Genomic DNA, 16,830 nt, shown 5'->3' with positions numbered 1-16,830 from the left:
TCTGTTTTGCAAGAAATATTAATACTACAGGGGTTCTTTAGAGAGAAGAAAATGATACAGATCAGAAACTTAAGATCTACATGAGAAAGGAAAAGAATTAGAGCACAAATATGAAGGTAAAATAGAACTTTTGTTTTTCTTATTTTTAATTCATATAATAGAGAAATGATTGCTAAAATGATAATAGCACCAGCATAGTGGGTAACCACAGCTTATGAATAGATGCAATAAATGACAACAATGTTATAAAAGATCGAAGAGAGGAATTGGAAATACTCTGCCATAAGGTACTTGGACTACCCATGAAATGACATGATGTTATTTGAACGCAGACTTAGAGTAATTGTAAATGTATACTGCAAATTCTAGGTCAACCACTAAAATGTTTTAAAAAGAAGAGAAAAATAGAATCATATAAAATGTTTCTTTAAAACCAGAGGACAAAGAAGAAAAACCATATAATCTTATCAACAGATGCACACAAAGCATTTGATAAAATCCCACACCAATTCATGACAAAATTTCCTAGCAAACTAGAAATACAGGGAAACTTCCTTATCATATAAAGAACCTCTATGAAAAACCCCTATTGCTAACATTGTATTTATTGGTGGGAAACTAGGTGCTTTCCTCTTAAGATGAGAATGAAAACAGGATGCCTCTTCTCACCACTGCCATTTAACATTGTACTGGAAGTCCTAGACAATGCAATAATAACAGAAAAGAAAAGATATACAAGTTGAGAAGGAAGAAATATAACTTTCTTTGTTTGCAGCTGACATGATTGTCTATATAGGAAATCCCAAAGAATGAACATAAAAAAGACCATGGAACTAGTAAGTGATTATAACAGGTTGCAGGATACAGGGTTAATATAAATTATATGAACAAATTAATTGCTTTCATATATACCAGCAACGAATAAATGGAATTTGAAATTAAAATCACAAAAACATTTACATTAGCACCCAAACAACAGAAATGCTTATGAGTACATCTAGCAAAACATGTACAGGATCTATATGAGGAAAAGTCTAAAACGCAAATGAAAGAAAACAAAGATCTAAATAAATAAAGAGAGATTCCAGGTTTATGGACAGGAAGACTCAACAGTGTTAAGATATCAGTTCTTCCCCACTGGATTTATAGATTCAATGCAATCCCAGTCAAAATCCCAGCAAGTTATTTTGTGGATATCAGTAAACAGATTCTAAAGTTTACATGGAAAGAGAAAAGGCTTAGAATGGCCAGCACAATACTGAAGAAGAAGAAGAAGAAAGTCAGAAGACTGACACTACCTGATTTCAAGACTTATGATAAAGCTACATTGTTCAAACCAGTGTGATATTGGTGAAAATACAGACAAATAAAGCAAGAATATAAATTCATTGAGGGCAGCATCTGTGGTGTCTGTCTGGTTATCTCAACACTGCCTGGGAGAGTAACTACATACAGTAGATGCTTAGTAACTAGTGGAGGAAAGAATGAAGATTTCAGGAGGTTGAGAAGATTGTTTTTTTGAAAGAAGGGCCGTGTCTGATTTCCAGAATCTATGATATTAAACGTATTTGAAGAGAACATACAGCATTTCAAAGCAGAGGTGAATGGCACATTTCCTTCATAGTGGGGGCTCCCTGATTCTGCCAGTTTGTCCTAAGTCCACCCCTTAGCCTCCTCTGACTCTGAATGAGAAGAATCTTTCCTGATATGACTCAGGTCTAGGGAGGAAGTATAGTGCCTACAGTCAGAAATTAGCTTCGTTAGGGCAGTGTTTTGTAAAAAGTGGAGATACTAGTTAAATGTTTCTGTCAACTCTCCTCTTCGTAACCTTTATCTAGCACTCACTTATGTTCCTCAGAGGATAGGTATCTCTGTGTAGCAAAACTCGGGGAGGGGCACTTTAAGTTTGGACTTCATAGGGATGGCCAAACTTTTCTTAGAATGGTTGAACCCACCCTTTGATAGGAGAACTACATATGAGAGTATAAGCCACACATTATGATGAAAATACTGTTGAAAGGGTTTATCCCTGATTATAAATTTCTGTTCCTTCTGATGAAGGAACTGGAGATGCCATTTGATCGGTTATGGAAAGGAGGGGTACATGGCCAATGAGTCGAAAACGGATTCTGCAATCAATCAATTTGGATTATTTTTCAAGGTGCTAGGAATCTGCTCTCACTTTTTAGTTATCTTATGCTGTCTTTGCAGGGATGATGGCACCTTGCTTTTCTGAGCTCTTAATAAGGTGCTCAGGCTTTGCTTAAGCACCTGCTCAAAGTCTGAGTTTTGAAAAATGTATCATAGATTTAAAAGTACACACACACACACACACACACACACTGAGTTATGTATGGTTTAGAAGCACCAAATTCAGTTTAGCTCACACGTTGGAGTTGTCCTTGTCAGTGCTAAGAGGGCTGGAGTATTTATGCTTTCACACTAATCAGTCATTCGTTTTGAGCTGCTTGCAACGGACACACATTTCTAGGTGCTTTTGCACCTCCTGCGTGGGCAAACCAGTCTCCAGCATCCTGAGGCAGGCTCTCTGGCAAACAGAAGCAGGTACAGGTGTTTGAATTTTGTGAAAGCTTATTTGAAGCTGGTGTGCATAAAAATTTGAAAGGGGGTATGCAAGGATACGGATGGAACACTGACAGATTGTGCTGCGCCTCCCAACTGACAGACGTATTTTTATGTTACTGCGGTGACAGTGAAAAATAAAATACACACACAAAAACCGTATCACATCTGAATTGTCCATTTGTCTCTTGAGCTTTTCCTGTTTTTGGTGTGCTTATCTATAGTTTTGGATTCTATGTGTTGGGTAAAGCTGTAGCTTTGCCCATTGGAATCCATTCCTTTCCTTGGAATGGAAGAGGGCTGTTTTGCTGTTTGTGCATCCTGGCTTCCTCTGCCTTTGCTCTTCCCAGACATTTAGAGCTGAAACCATGGACTCTGTCCCACTTACCCTGGCCCTGCTCCATTTCTGACAAACACTGGCAGTTTTCAACAGACCCCCACCCTCCTGGAGAACCTGGATGTCTTATTACTATTCCCGGCCCTCCTGTCCAATAAGCCCAAGATATTTATTTGTGTGGCTTACATTTTATCATTTTACTCTTCCTATCGATTTGGGCCTCCTTTGTAGGGTATGTTTCCGTCTATGTTGATTACCCTTGTTTGCCCATCCAAATGCGTCCTCAACACTTACTCATCCTGCTCTGTCCCCTGAGAGTCTGGCAGATACAGACTGCATTAGCAGACTGTCTTGCCCTCTATCTTAGCAAGCAACGCAGGGAAAGAAGAGAGCATCATATTGATTCCTCTGGCCTCTCCCTGTGGGGGTGCTGTGGGCTGCCTCCTTCCTCCAGGAGTCACTCCCATGCCCAGGGCCCCTCCCACACAGCTCTCCTTACCACTCCAGCCTACAGGTGGCAGTGGCGCCCCCTTTACTAGTCCTGCAGTATCTCTTGTGATTTTCCGACATCCTACCTACAACTTTGTAAATCGTGTGGGTTTGCTCTGCCCTGTAGACTCTGTATCAGAGGGACCAGCTGGTGAGCCGGATCAATTTCCCTAGACTTTGCCTGGCAGGCTTGGGATACTTACCTATTTCACCAGGCCATAGGACAGAAGTACAAAGGATGAAGATTATGATCAGCAGTTACATATCTCTCTTCCCTGCTTGTGCACGCAAAGAATGGCAGAACAGAGTTTCTGGCCCAAGCTCTAAATTGGGGAATCTCATTCTAACTCAGGAGTGCTGGTCAATACCCTCAGAGCAGTGTTTCTCTTTCTCTTCTCAAAGTGATGTGTGGTCGGGGAGGGCAGACTCCTAATACAACTCCCAAATAGGGCAGCGTGTCTCTGAATTCTTCTTGACTTGAAAAACATTTTGTTTATTTATCCAAAAAATTGTACCCAGATATACTGGGCTCCCAGATTGTGGGGCATGCCACTGATTAGTACAAGATAACAAATGTATTAAGGGGAAGCCGTATTTTTAAGCTTTCTAGTTACTTCTTTGAGACTTTAAATAATTAAATATTTTGTATTAAAGAGATTTGAATTATATTTGTGGAACTTTGAGAATAAGTTTTTAGCATGTGTCTATGAACATATATGAGAAACATATTTCTATGTTGGTCTATAAAAGGAAATATATCTTTGTGCAAATAATTCCTGTGAATGGACTGATGTTCTTTGGTTAAAAGCAGATTCTCCTTGACTGAGCACTTATCTTTCCATGCTCCAGGAGGACAAAGAATAGGAATAATTATTTTTTTGCTCACATTTTCTTTTTTCACTCTTCCTCATGGGGGTGTGCTATGCTCCTGACTGCTAGGACTGAGAGACCAAACTGAGCATATGATGTGTTCTCTCTCTCCCATTTTGTAGGAAAGGCCTGAAGTTTTCTATAAGCTCTGCTTATACTTAGGCTTGTAAAATTTCTGTGCGGAGTTAGAAGGAATTAGAGAACTCTGTCGTGGTTGCAGATCTAAGCTCCATCTTCCAGTGAAATGTATCCACGTTAAAAGCTCATCTTCTGATCTCCTTCTGTCTGGTTTCTGTGTTTTAGTTCTCCATTAGCTCTCCCCTCACAGTGCTGAATAGAGATTGATTAATTATTCCCTTCCCCCCTCAGTAATATTATACCCACCCTTTTATATACCTAGTAATTTCTCTTTTAATATCACTTGCCTTTCCCCTAAAACTTAGGGCTTTGCTGGGACTCTGGTCTTTGTTTTCACTGATGCCCCTGCCTGGAGTGCTCATCAGCTCAGCTTCTCACTCAGAACACACAGCAGTACATGCTCAGGGTATCATGAACCTGACCATGTATTTCCATGGTAACAATGTTATAATGGGACATGGTTTCTGAACGAAAATTTAGAGTCAAATATTAACATATGATCAATAATCTGTCACAGAACAGAATGATACATCACATATAATAAACAATAATTATTTTGTAATTAAAATCAGGTCCCCAGTTTTGTAATACAGACAATAAGTTACTTCCTATATCGATTTCCCTAGGACCTCAATAGACATGCATCTTCTGTAAAACAACCCATGAAAAATAGACCTGTCATAACATCGACCACTTAAAATCTAAATGTCAACTATTTTTATGTTAATTAAACATTAAATTAATATCTATGCATTAGAGTTAATACGCATTAACAAATTTGGGGGATTTATTGTTGGCTATTATTTTATAAAACTGCCCAGAAAAGGTTCAGCTGATATACATATTCAGTATATATCTGTATAAAAAGTGAACCCGGTTTATGTTTCTTCCACCATCACTGAATCATCAAAGTTTGGCTTATTCTTTTAAGAAATGCACATTGTGATCAACGTGAGATGGATAAATAAATTATATGTTTATACAATAGTATAAGACACAGTGATAAAAAGGAATGAACCCCCAGCAACACACAAAGTAGATGAATCTCGTAGACATAGTAAGCCAGACAGAAAAAACTGTGTATTAAATGGCTCTATATATACCAAGAATGGACAAACCTAATTTAAAGTTATAGAAGATAGAAAATGGATCTCTCTAGGGGTAGGGCATGGGTGCTAGTGACAGGAAAGGAGATGAAGGAATCTTCTGGTGTGTTGGAAATATTCTGTATCTTGAGCTGGGCACACATTGATTTGGACACTCGAAATTTCTCCATTTTATGTATGTTTTACCCAGCATGCAGGAATATATGTGTGTCCATTTGGAAAAAAAGAAAGGAAATGGCCGTTGTAAGATAAAGGGCTTAAGAACCCCACAGAGGATTTTAGGTGTGATCATGGCAGTCTTTAGAATTTGATTTTTTTTTTTCATTCTTTTCCCCCCAAACACTACCAAGAGTACAGTTCTTTGTGGGAAGCGAGGGGAAGTCTGTTGTCCAATGCTCAGGTGATGGTTTGCCAGAGGTCACAGGTGTGAAAGAGCTGTGTGCCCACAGCCTGGTGCTCACTCCTCCCACCGCCTTCCTCAGCCCTCCATCTGGCCAACTTCTGTTATAACCAGGAGGCATGGTGCATAGGCGCAAACGATTGTATCTGGCACTGCTTCACTTCAGCAAGAAGGGAGTTCGGTTTGGGAACAGGCAGGATTCAGGAGAAGGTGGGCAGCTGCAAGCAGCCAAGTCACACTGCAGAAGCTATCTGTTGGGATGCTGGCGGCACGGCCGGCGCCACCTCCACAGGCAGCTGAGCACTGCTGGCGGCACCCCCAGTCTCACCACACACCAGAGCCAGTCGCTGGAACGCGTCGCCTCTGCCTTCGCCGGTGGGAACTCTGAGTTCCTCCAGAGACGCGGCCCTGCGTGGAAAGGCCTGAGCGGCTGAGGCTGGGTCCTGTGTTCCGTGGGGGCTGCTTCCATCGTGCGGAGATTCAGCCGAGACTCACGGAAGGGAAGGTTCCCCCAAATAGGAGGACAAGTATTCTTACCCTCCAAGTTTCTCCCTGAATGTCACTTCCTGATTGAAGAAATTCAGTCTGATTTCTTCTGTTATTAAAAACGTTCATTTTTGGAAACTTTTGCTTGGGGCTTTCAGGACACATGTGTAAATACACCCCACTGCACCCGAGTGCAGGCTTGTGATTGGGAATTGCGGGAGGAGACGGTTTTGCATTGCCTGCTTCCTCTAGAGTCATGGCTGAAAAGAGCTGTGTTCTGCCCACATCCCCGCGTAGGGCCAGTGTTTTCTACTTCGCTGGCTGGGAAGGAAGCCTGCTTGGGCCCAGGCTTTGCCCTTGGTCCCTCAGGTATGGACACTTGGTCTTGGCAGGTGCCCGGGGAAAAGAGGGGCAGGGGTGTTCCAGCTTTATTTTTCTCACAGGATTCCTGCCTTCTTGTCTCTTTTGCCCAAGGAACTTCCTTTCCCGGCAGCTTAGTCATGCACCAAAATTATGCTTTTTATTTTCTTTTAATCTTGCACTTTAATGCAGGCTGAACTAGAAGACATTTTTCTGAATTTCAAACTGCTCTCTCTGGCCAGAAATGGCTGCCATGAATAAATGAGTAAATGAAAGAAAGGAGTTTTATTTAATACTCTAGCAAACAGAGATAATGACTTTTGTCTTGTGCCTTTCCTTGGCTATTGCTTTACATTTCCTGAAACTCGTAAAAGAGTAGAAAAAGCATTGAGTAAAAATGTCTTTATGCTAAAAGAGGAGGCCATTTTGTCATAATATTAACATCTTCTTAGCACGTTCAAAATTGAAACAGGAAGGGATTCTCTGAGTAGAGGAGATACTGGACCGATGAGCAGACTCCTGACTGGAGATTCTCCATCCTTGCCCTGGGGCCTGCTGCCCTCCCAGCGGCATGCGCAGGCCTCTGAGGGTTGGTTTTTCCTCCCAACATGGCACAACTGACTTCTGCAGCAAGGCCACAGACTTTCAGATGAGACTTCCAAAATGATTGCCCTAAAGGCGAGGGAGTACCTCCGCCAGTCTGGCAGGTTGCCTAAAGTTTACTCTTTGGACACTTTGAACCAGAGGAGCCCTGGACCAGGCACAGCCATGGGCAGGGGGACGGAAAAGACAGGGATTACATGCAATTCTTGGAGTTCACCACTGAACTTTCTGAATGTTGGCACCATCGTTATTAAGGACACTTCCCTCTACCTCTTAAATTAGTATATTGGGGTCTCCTTTCTGGTGAAACTGACCAGCCTATGAGAAAGACCTACAAATACTAAACTTGGTGTTTCTCCAAAAATTAGTTCACACGGACCACACAAAAGTGAAGTTCTCTAGTTTCCACATGTGGACCATGCCCACTGAATGGCCTATCAACTAAGGATATTCTTATTTTCAAGAGAACACCCAAGGATCATCAAGCATTTGCAGAAAGGTTACAACATGAATAGAAGAAACAAGGGATATCTGTCTACTGGCAGAAGAATCTTGAGGCAGAAGACTCTAACCCAGGGAATGGAGACTTGTCATCTTGTACTGGAGAGTCTTCCCAGGTATGTGATAGCTGGGAAGTCCCAGCAGTCAGTCTGCCCCTTACTGATGTTGCTGGGAAAGGACTCCTGACAGGAAGCCCTGGAATAGGAACACTCTTCTCAGCCAGCTCCCTGCCAGAATGGAGAATGGGAGCCCGGACACGATCAACCAGGAGTTCTCTGGGTGTCGCGCTTCACCTCTTTCCAAATTTTTGCATTTGGCAGGCATTGTCCGCCCCCTCCTGTGCCCAGGCTTTCTGGTCCACCCTGCCGTGCCATGGAAGAAATGGGGACAGTGCTCTCCTATTTGCCTCAGGCCAACCAAATCCGCTGACTCAGGCTTCTGGTCTGGAAGTTCTTCTCTTTGCAAACAGCTACTGGATGAGACAGGCCAGCAGCTAGCAGCGTCAGCTACCCTGCATTTCGGCGCTGGGCTCCTGCAGTTTGATGTTGATGTCTACTTCCTGGGAAAGGTGACATCTCTTGGAGGATTTATTACCTGGGTTTTGAGCTTAGATAGAGCAGAGGGGTATAGGTTGGGGATGGTGTTGAAGGAAAGAAGTGGGAGCAGTGAGAAAGCATTTGACTTTAGTTTTCCCTTCGTCAATTCCCAGAAGGAAAATGAGAGGAGCTGATGCTTTCTCTCATTTCATGGTGATGAAACAGGTGACATGGGATTGAGGCTCCCCCTGTGGACAATTTAGCAAGCAAACAGCATCACTAGAGGGCAGGTCTCCCACCTCCCAGAGGTTCCATATTCTCTCTTTCTCTCTGTTTTAAGGTTTAAGATTTTTCAGAGCAGTTTTAGATCCCAGCTAAGTTGAAAGGGAGGCTCAGAGATCTCCCAGATGCCCCCTTCCCGTGCACAGGCACACCTCCCTGCTCCCATCATCCCCCGCGAGAGTGGCACATTTGTCGTCATTGATAAACCTACACTGACACGTCATTATCACCAGGGTCCATAGTTTATGTTAGGGGCTCCTCTGGGTGTTGTACTTTCTGTGGGTTTGGACAAACTTATAGTGACATGTAGCCACTATTATAGTATCATACAGAGTAGTCTCACTGTCCTAAGATCACCTGTGCTCTGCCATATTCTCTTTAATAGGGATTTTATAGTGGCTGAACAAGTTAAGGACCCCAAATAATACATATAATAGTGGTTTGCATGAAGTTCATAAGGAGATTTATGATAAAAAAAAAGTAGAAAAAAAGTAGAAGGAACATTTATCTAGCACATACTATGCACCAGGCAGTGTCAGGCACTGAGAATGTCTAGTCAGAGCTTTGGAGATGGGGACTGGAAAGCAGCTCGGAGAGATAATTATCTTGCTTAAGAACTTCTGAAGGTCTGAGCCATGAAAAGATTATTGTGCCCTAAATAACAAGACCCACTTGATTTAAAATTATATTTTTCAAGGCAATAAAAACTAACCTAAAGATAAAATATCTTATTTCTAGGTTTTTCCCCATTAAACAATTATGGAGATGATGATAATTCAAGCTAAACCTTCTCACATTTTTTTTTTTGTCTCTTCCTTTTTGGTCTTCAAAAATGCATGCTTCAGACAAGGACTTTTCAAACTGTGGGTTACAATACGAATGTGGACCACGGCAGCAACTCGCTAGCAACACCGAGACATCAGCAACAAGGGGAAGCCTGTGGCTGTGAATGTGACCATTTGATCCAGGGGCCACTCCAGGCTCAGCCCTGGAGGTGAGGCCTGTGTGGTGAGTGAGCAGAACACTTGAGAACATGCATTCTGCAACCGCATGTGCAAGAGACGTGATATTGCTGAGTGTCAGCATGCAGAGCCATCAGGATGGAAGCCCAGGAGAGGCAGAGTGAGGACACGACAAGTTTCAGGCAGCTGGCTCTGAGCAGAGAGTGTCTGCAGTTACAGTCTTGGAGTCTTTGTGCTAAGAGCAGAAGATAATTCTCTAAATACAGTAATCCCCCTTATCTGCAAGGAATACATTCAGGGAGGCCTGAAATCACAGATAGTACTGGGCCCTATATATCCACCACGTTTTTGCCTATACATACATACATATGATAAAGTTTAACTTATAAATTAGGCAAAGCAAAAGATTAACGGCAATAAGTAATAAAATAGAACAATTATAAAAACATACAGTAATAAAGTTATGTGAATGTGGTCTCTTTCTCAAAATATCTTACTGTGCTGTACTCACCTACTTTCTGACCTCAGTTGACTATGGGTAACTGAAAGTGAAACCTCGGATAAGAAGGGAGTACTGTAACTTGCCAGGCTGTGGGCCAGAACACTGGAAATTACAGGGAAGTTTGCCCTGAGTAGGCCCTTGCTGGTGGAGGATACAGACGTTGAACTTCACCTGGGACTGGTACCAGGCTGCTCTCCCTGGGTTGTCCCTGAGTGGGTGGCTCCCTGAGGTTTTATGTTGCTCTCTCATTGAGGAGTGGGAGGTGGTGGGGAGGGGGTGTAATTTGGGGTCAGGCTACCCATTTAATTTACATGGAATTTGGCTTGATTTTTTTAAAAAAATGCATTCAGGCCTTTCATTTTGTTGTTTGGGGTGGGATTAGAGATACAAGACTCAGCTAGGACTGCTTCCCTTCATAGTACTCTTTGTCCCAGAGATTTTTAGTGCTGGCCCCAGATTAATTTCCCCAAATTGCCCTGCATTTGGTACAAACTTTATCTCCCAGGCCTGGTCTTTTTCTAAAGTGTTTCAATCTCATTGTTAGAATTTTCTTTTATAAACAAAAGTCTTCTGGAAAAAGTGGGGGAAAGTATGGCAGGGTAGAATATTGGAAAGGTAATGAAGTTTGACATTTGGAGGCAAAAGACTCCCACTGGAGTTATAGAAGTTATATATGCCCCAGTTTTCTGTTTTGCATAATAGGAAAATAGTATACTCTTCCAGGATTGTGAGCATTGATAAAAAATGAAATGCATTGGATTTAAAATGTACAGCACAGCACAAGTGTCAGCTCTTGCTTTAAATGTGGGCCACATCAGTGTTGACCTGTGAGTTTGAACTTGCTGAGTCAGGATGATGGGGGAGGCAGAGGCATGTAGAAATACATCCTCAGGGTTGGATGCTAATTTTATGAGTAGGATGTAAGACTGTACAGTGAAGTGTACACTTTCCCTGAGCATATGGAGGAAGCTGTCTTTAAAGGGAGGAAGATGGGGGAAGACAGTGGAAGGAGGGACCTGAGGAAGTTATTGTTAAAGAAGCATTGAAATTTGAAATGGGTGTTCATGGTAAAACCATTAGGTCAATGTATAGAGAGATTACAAGCTCAAGGAAAAGGGATTATCATCAGCTATGAATTTGGTCACTAGAATTAGACAATTTGGATGTGCTTCCTGGGGCTGTTGCTTCTGTTAATTCTAAAAAGTTGCCAATCTCTATAAATTTTAGTTTTCTCATTTGTAAAATTAGTATAATCATAGGATCTATTTCACTAAGAATTAAATAAGATAAAGTATATAAAAATTTAGTACAGTATACGGCTTATATTAAACATCCAATATATATTAACTATTGACATTATTACTATTAATTTGAAAAAACTTGACTCTTAATATTTACTTGTTATTAGCACATGTCAAAATTCTATTTCATTAATTGAGGCAACCAGTAGGAAGAAAAAGAAGCTGGTTCTAAGAGCATTTGAAAGATGGGGACACACACACATGATTTTATATTTTATATTAATATGTATAAAGTCAAACACATACATGTAAGTAGTTAGAAAAAGGATGCTGAAATAAGATTGTATGTTAGATATAGGTAAATGTCCCACAGGGCAATAAAATCATATTCCTTTTAGGGTTAACTTCTCTATTAAGCTATACAGATTGTAATGACTTATCAATTTATGCAGAACTTTCACCTAGTATGGTTATAAAATGTCTGCCCCTTCATCAGTTATGAATTGTTAGTCAGATATCCTGTGATATTCTCCAAGAGTGTCAGATTAGAGTGAATCAGGTATTTTGGAAAATGATCTAACTTGATATCCAAGAATCAATCATCTATTTACATTTTTCCATGTTTGGGATAAATTTTTCTTTAACATTATTAAAGGAAGTTTTTTTTTTTTTTTTTTTTTTTTCTTTAGCAGCAAGCAGACGAGCATATAAAGGAAGTTTTTTGAAGGTACAACCTGGAAAATACTGTGCAGAAATGTGGGAATTGATTATGGGAGCTTGGGAAATAGTGAAGGGAGAGAAAGAAATGAGAGGAAGGACTGATTAGGGCAGTGGGGTCGGGTGGGTGTTTGAGGTCAGTATATATAAGGAACATCTGGACAGAACCAGGGCAGACAGAGATCTCAGAAGGATAATTTTCTCCTGGACTCCCAGGAGTATGTGCTCTGAATAGAGGAAGGAGAGAAACCTTCTGTACCTCTGATCGAAGTTTCCTTCTTCTACCACAAGTTCAGGAAGCCATGGGAGATGAGTGCAGACCACAGCAGACACTCATATGTTTTCTAAGAGGACAGCTATCCTCACACGGAGAGACAGTAGAACGTCGGAGGGTGCCCTTAGGAACGGTTGGAATGCATCTGAGAGGATCCCTCAGAGTAGGACTAATAGAGAATTGGAAAGAATGCCCTGTGGAAAAGCCCTCTCTCTCCACCTATGGCTTTGTAAACCTACAGAGGGCTTGGCTTCTCTCCTATATTGACAACCCATTGGGTTGATTATTAGCCCAAGATAAATAGCTTGATTCACAACAAAACTGTCTCCTCAGTGTTTTCTGCACAGCAACCTTTACCTCCTGTTCCTCAGGCTGTAGACCAGGAGGTCAGCATGGGAATTATCATGTGTGTAGAACAGGGACCACCTTCTCCTGGGCCAGGGAACTGGCTGGGGAGGGTTTTAAGTACATGATGCAGTCGAGCCATAGAACATCCCCACAGCTGCAAGGTGGGAGCTGCAGGTGCTGAGGGCTTTGGACCTGCCCTCTGTGGTGCTGATACAGAGGATGAAAGAGTAGGAAACAAGGACTGTTAACGCTGGTGACTATGATGCTGAATCCAGTGAAAAGGAAGACTGTCATCATAGGTGCTGGAGCATGAGAGCTTCATGAGAGGGAGGATGTCACAGAAGTAGTGATTGATGAGGGGCTCACAGTAGGGCTGTTCTAACATGAGGCCAGTTTCTACTGTGGAGCCAGTGAGTCCCGTGGTGTAGACCACGGCCACCAGAAGGGGGCAGACTGGATGAGACATGACGATGTTGTAAAGCAAAAGGCAGAAGATGGCGACATAGCAGTCATAGGCCATCACTGTCAGCATGTAACACTCAGTAATGACAAAAGGAAGGAAGGAGTAGAGCTATGACATGCACCCTGCATAGGAGATGATGTTATTCTCTGACACAAAGTTTACCAGCATTTTAGGGGCAATAACAGAAAAGTAGCAGAGGTCCAAGAGTGACAAGTGTCTGAGGAAGTAGTACATAGGGGTGTGAAGCTGAGAGTTCAAACAGATAAGGTTGATCATGCCCAGATTCCTCAGCATGGTGATCAAGTAGATCCTGAGGAAGAGGAGGAAGAGAGCGGGCTGGAGGTCTGGTGGTTTGTTAATCCCCCTAGAATGAATTCTGTCACTGTAGAGTGATTCTCTGCAGCCATTCTCCACTGCGTGGGATTCTGTAGGGATGGGAGATCAGAGCCCTGTAAAAGGTCATACGTGCATTTGAATGTTGAAGCCAGGCATGACCATATGCCTTTGCTTAGTAGCCCTGGGCTCACTCTTTTCAATTGAACCGACCAGGTTCTTCTTGATATCAGAAATCAAGAATGTGAGAGGAAAAGGGGTCAAGACCTGGAGCGTTTGCCTCTTATTGCAGTGACTCTCAACCTTGGTTGCACACCGGAATCACCTGGGGAGACTCAGAAGTTACTACTGCTTAAATGTTAAGTTCATGTCAAAATTTCTGATTTAATAGAGTTGTAGTGTGGCCTTGGAATCAGAATTTATAAAGAGCTTCAGGTGATTTAACTATGCAGCCAAAGTTGAGAACTTTTGGGGTTCAACTTTTCAAATAGTACAAGAGGTAAAAACCAGCCTGTTTTGTTAGCTGAGTTTGCTAATGTACTTTACTTCAGATATTATTTTGCCCTTTTCATCTGGCCTCAAATATATGCCAGGGTATAGGGAAAAAACCCTGCATAATTCCAAATCCAGCAATGGCAGTGTGTTGTGGTTGATTGAGCCTCCCATGTGTATTTAGAGGACTAGCCAGTGGATCTCAGTTTTATCTTTCAAAGAGTGACAAGTCAATTTCCTTATCTGTACAATAAAAAGAGAAATCATAAATTCATCGTTGTTTTAAGTGTAGTATAAATGGACATTTTTTCAAATTTTAATATGCTGTTCAAATGTGGGTTGTCATCTAGGCATTTGGATTTATATTTAGTTTTCCCCTGAGTTTGTAGCTCTTTTGTCAAATGGAGTAAGGGCCTCCACACATTTGGGGGAAAGTTAGATAACAACTAAAGCAGGGGGCATAAATTGGGTGAAAGCATTGTTTTCTAACACGAACCTCATTTTAGGAAAAATCTGAAGATGTCAGCATTAATGGAGCTTGGGTAAAAGCAGTCAGCTATTAAGAGGATCATAGAAGAACTTCCTTGTTCTACATACATCTATAATATCTGTGCTGCGAGCAGGATGTCCTCAAAAAACAGTTTCCAAAAAGGCTGCACTATTTTAATCATCTTCCATTCACCCCATTTGAGAGGGAGGGATTCCCAGCTTGTTGTTATCGGGATAGCCGAACACACAACACCTGGCATGGACAGATGAGTTTACACAGTTTATTATTCACTTACACTTATCACCAGGGGAGGAGAACACTACACCACGCAGGACTATACAGGGGGTGCACTCAGGAGCAGAGTGAATAACCAGGGGCTGTAGGCAGTTGGCTTTCTAGTATCAAGAGGGTAGAGTACTCCTGGTTTTCATGGGAGGATATAATTGGCTTATTTGAATAATTCTGTGGGCTGTCAGGGAACTGAAACTCTGGGATACTCTGGGATAAGCAGCATCTCTCCCTGGGCCCCATGATAAGGTGGGTTGCTTGGCTGGGTCATCTTATCAGTGGGACCAGAGTGGGAAAGGGAACTTAGCACTTAGGCCATTTGAAGCCCTACTGATTTCCCCCACATGCAGGCATCACATAATGTTGGACCTTAATTTTAGGCCTTATACCACATACACACCTTCACAAAAAGTCACATATATACTTGAATTTATGCAAAGCTATGTATATATATGGCATCTATATTAAGAATTAAGTAAAAATATAAAAAAGAAAGAGATGTAGCTCTCTGATTATCTATGCCAAATAAATAGTTTTGCTTTGCATATGGTAACCAACTAATGATTGATAGGCTTTTTTTTTTTTTTTAAATCATAGCTGGTAAGTCAAGTTTTGGTTCGAAATCAATGTCTGTGATTGTGGGCTGGATAGAAAGGTCACATCAAGAGCAAGAGAGTCTGTCCATTTTGGTTGTTAATTTTGTATCTTGAAGAGTTGGTATAATTAAGCTAGGGACATAGTTTAATTTGCATGTAACATGGGAAATGAGGAAATCTTCTCTTCTACCTTTGGCCAGAGCAGCCCAGACACCATTAATCTCAGATGAGGACTAGGACCAGTGGATCTAGAAACAGAATATAGAGCTTTCGCAGATTGTATTTGAGTGGAAAACACACTTCACTGGCTCCCCCTCCTTTGTTTGCTCTTGATGTTGGGGGCTCTAGGCTTCTGTCTATCCTTGGCCTTGTCACTCTACTTGATCTTCTTGAATAATATCAACATTTTTCATTGCCTTTTCTTCCCTCTATTTTTATGCTGTTTATTTCTATGTATAAATGGGAAAAATTAAGAAAAATGCTCTCAAAAACTAAAAATGGTATAGCCAAAATAAAAATTAAGTTTAAATAAAAGGATTGAAAGATAAAGTTCAGAAAATCTATGATAAAGAAAAACAAAAAGACAAAAAGATAGAAAGCCAGGAAGGCACGATCATCATTTGAATAATAAAATTTTATGAAAGAAATGTTTACCAAATTTAACTTTAACAAAAATAAGTTTGAGGATAATATGTTCTAGGGGAATAATGTTTGAGTGAAATATGTTCTTGAACTTGAGAAATTAATAACATTAGTAACAATGAGTGCTTATCACATGATGGGTATATGATTTTATCCCTTTCTCTGCCCCACATTCTCCTCTAGTTCATTAAAAATCAATCTACTTACTGGTATTGTGATTATGTGAGAGGAAAAACAGGCACGTGTATTAGAAATACATGCTGAAGTATCTTTGTTTGAAATAACATTGTATCTGGGATTTGCTTTAAAATAATTTGGCCACAAATTATGTAGAAATATATAAAAGAAGATTGTTAAAATGAGGATAACTGTTGACACTGGATGATAGATTTATGGAGGTTTGTTACACTGTAGTATAAGTTTTGTGTATGTTTAGAAAATGTCCCTAATAAGAAATGAAAAGGCAACTAATGCTAAATAATCAAAAGAAGTGACTTTGATAAATCTGTCACCTGGCAAATTGAACTGGCATATAAAAAAATATCTTTCCAGAGGATATGGTGACTGACTGGATTGTACGAGGTGAGAAAGAAGGAGAAATACATTCAGATTTTGAGCTTAGAAAGTGATGTCTTCCTAAGGCAGAGAAAATAGGAGAATATCTTAGGGAGAAGATAATATATTCCCCATGGTTGAGTGTTAGGTGCTTGTGAGGTCTTCAAGTGGAGATGCTTGATAGTCTGGTGATGATATAGGGCGTAAGTCTGAGCTAGACATACACATTTGGAAGC

General features: G+C 41.1%; 1 protein-coding gene and 1 pseudogene across 1 annotated transcript in view; both read right to left on the bottom strand.

Moving 5' to 3' along the window:
• SPA17 (sperm autoantigenic protein 17) overlaps positions 1 to 16,830 on the bottom strand; it is a 306,364-nt gene that overhangs the window by 225,934 nt on the left and 63,600 nt on the right. The window lies entirely within an intron of this gene.
• On the bottom strand, positions 12,741 to 13,605 carry LOC105864535 (olfactory receptor 8A1-like; annotated as a pseudogene).

This window comes from Microcebus murinus, chromosome 4, assembly GCF_040939455.1.
Source record: "Microcebus murinus isolate Inina chromosome 4, M.murinus_Inina_mat1.0, whole genome shotgun sequence".
Lineage (NCBI taxonomy): Eukaryota > Metazoa > Chordata > Mammalia > Primates > Cheirogaleidae > Microcebus > Microcebus murinus.
The sequence above is the reverse complement of the archived record's forward strand: the minus strand, read 5'-3'. Positions and strand labels throughout refer to the sequence as shown.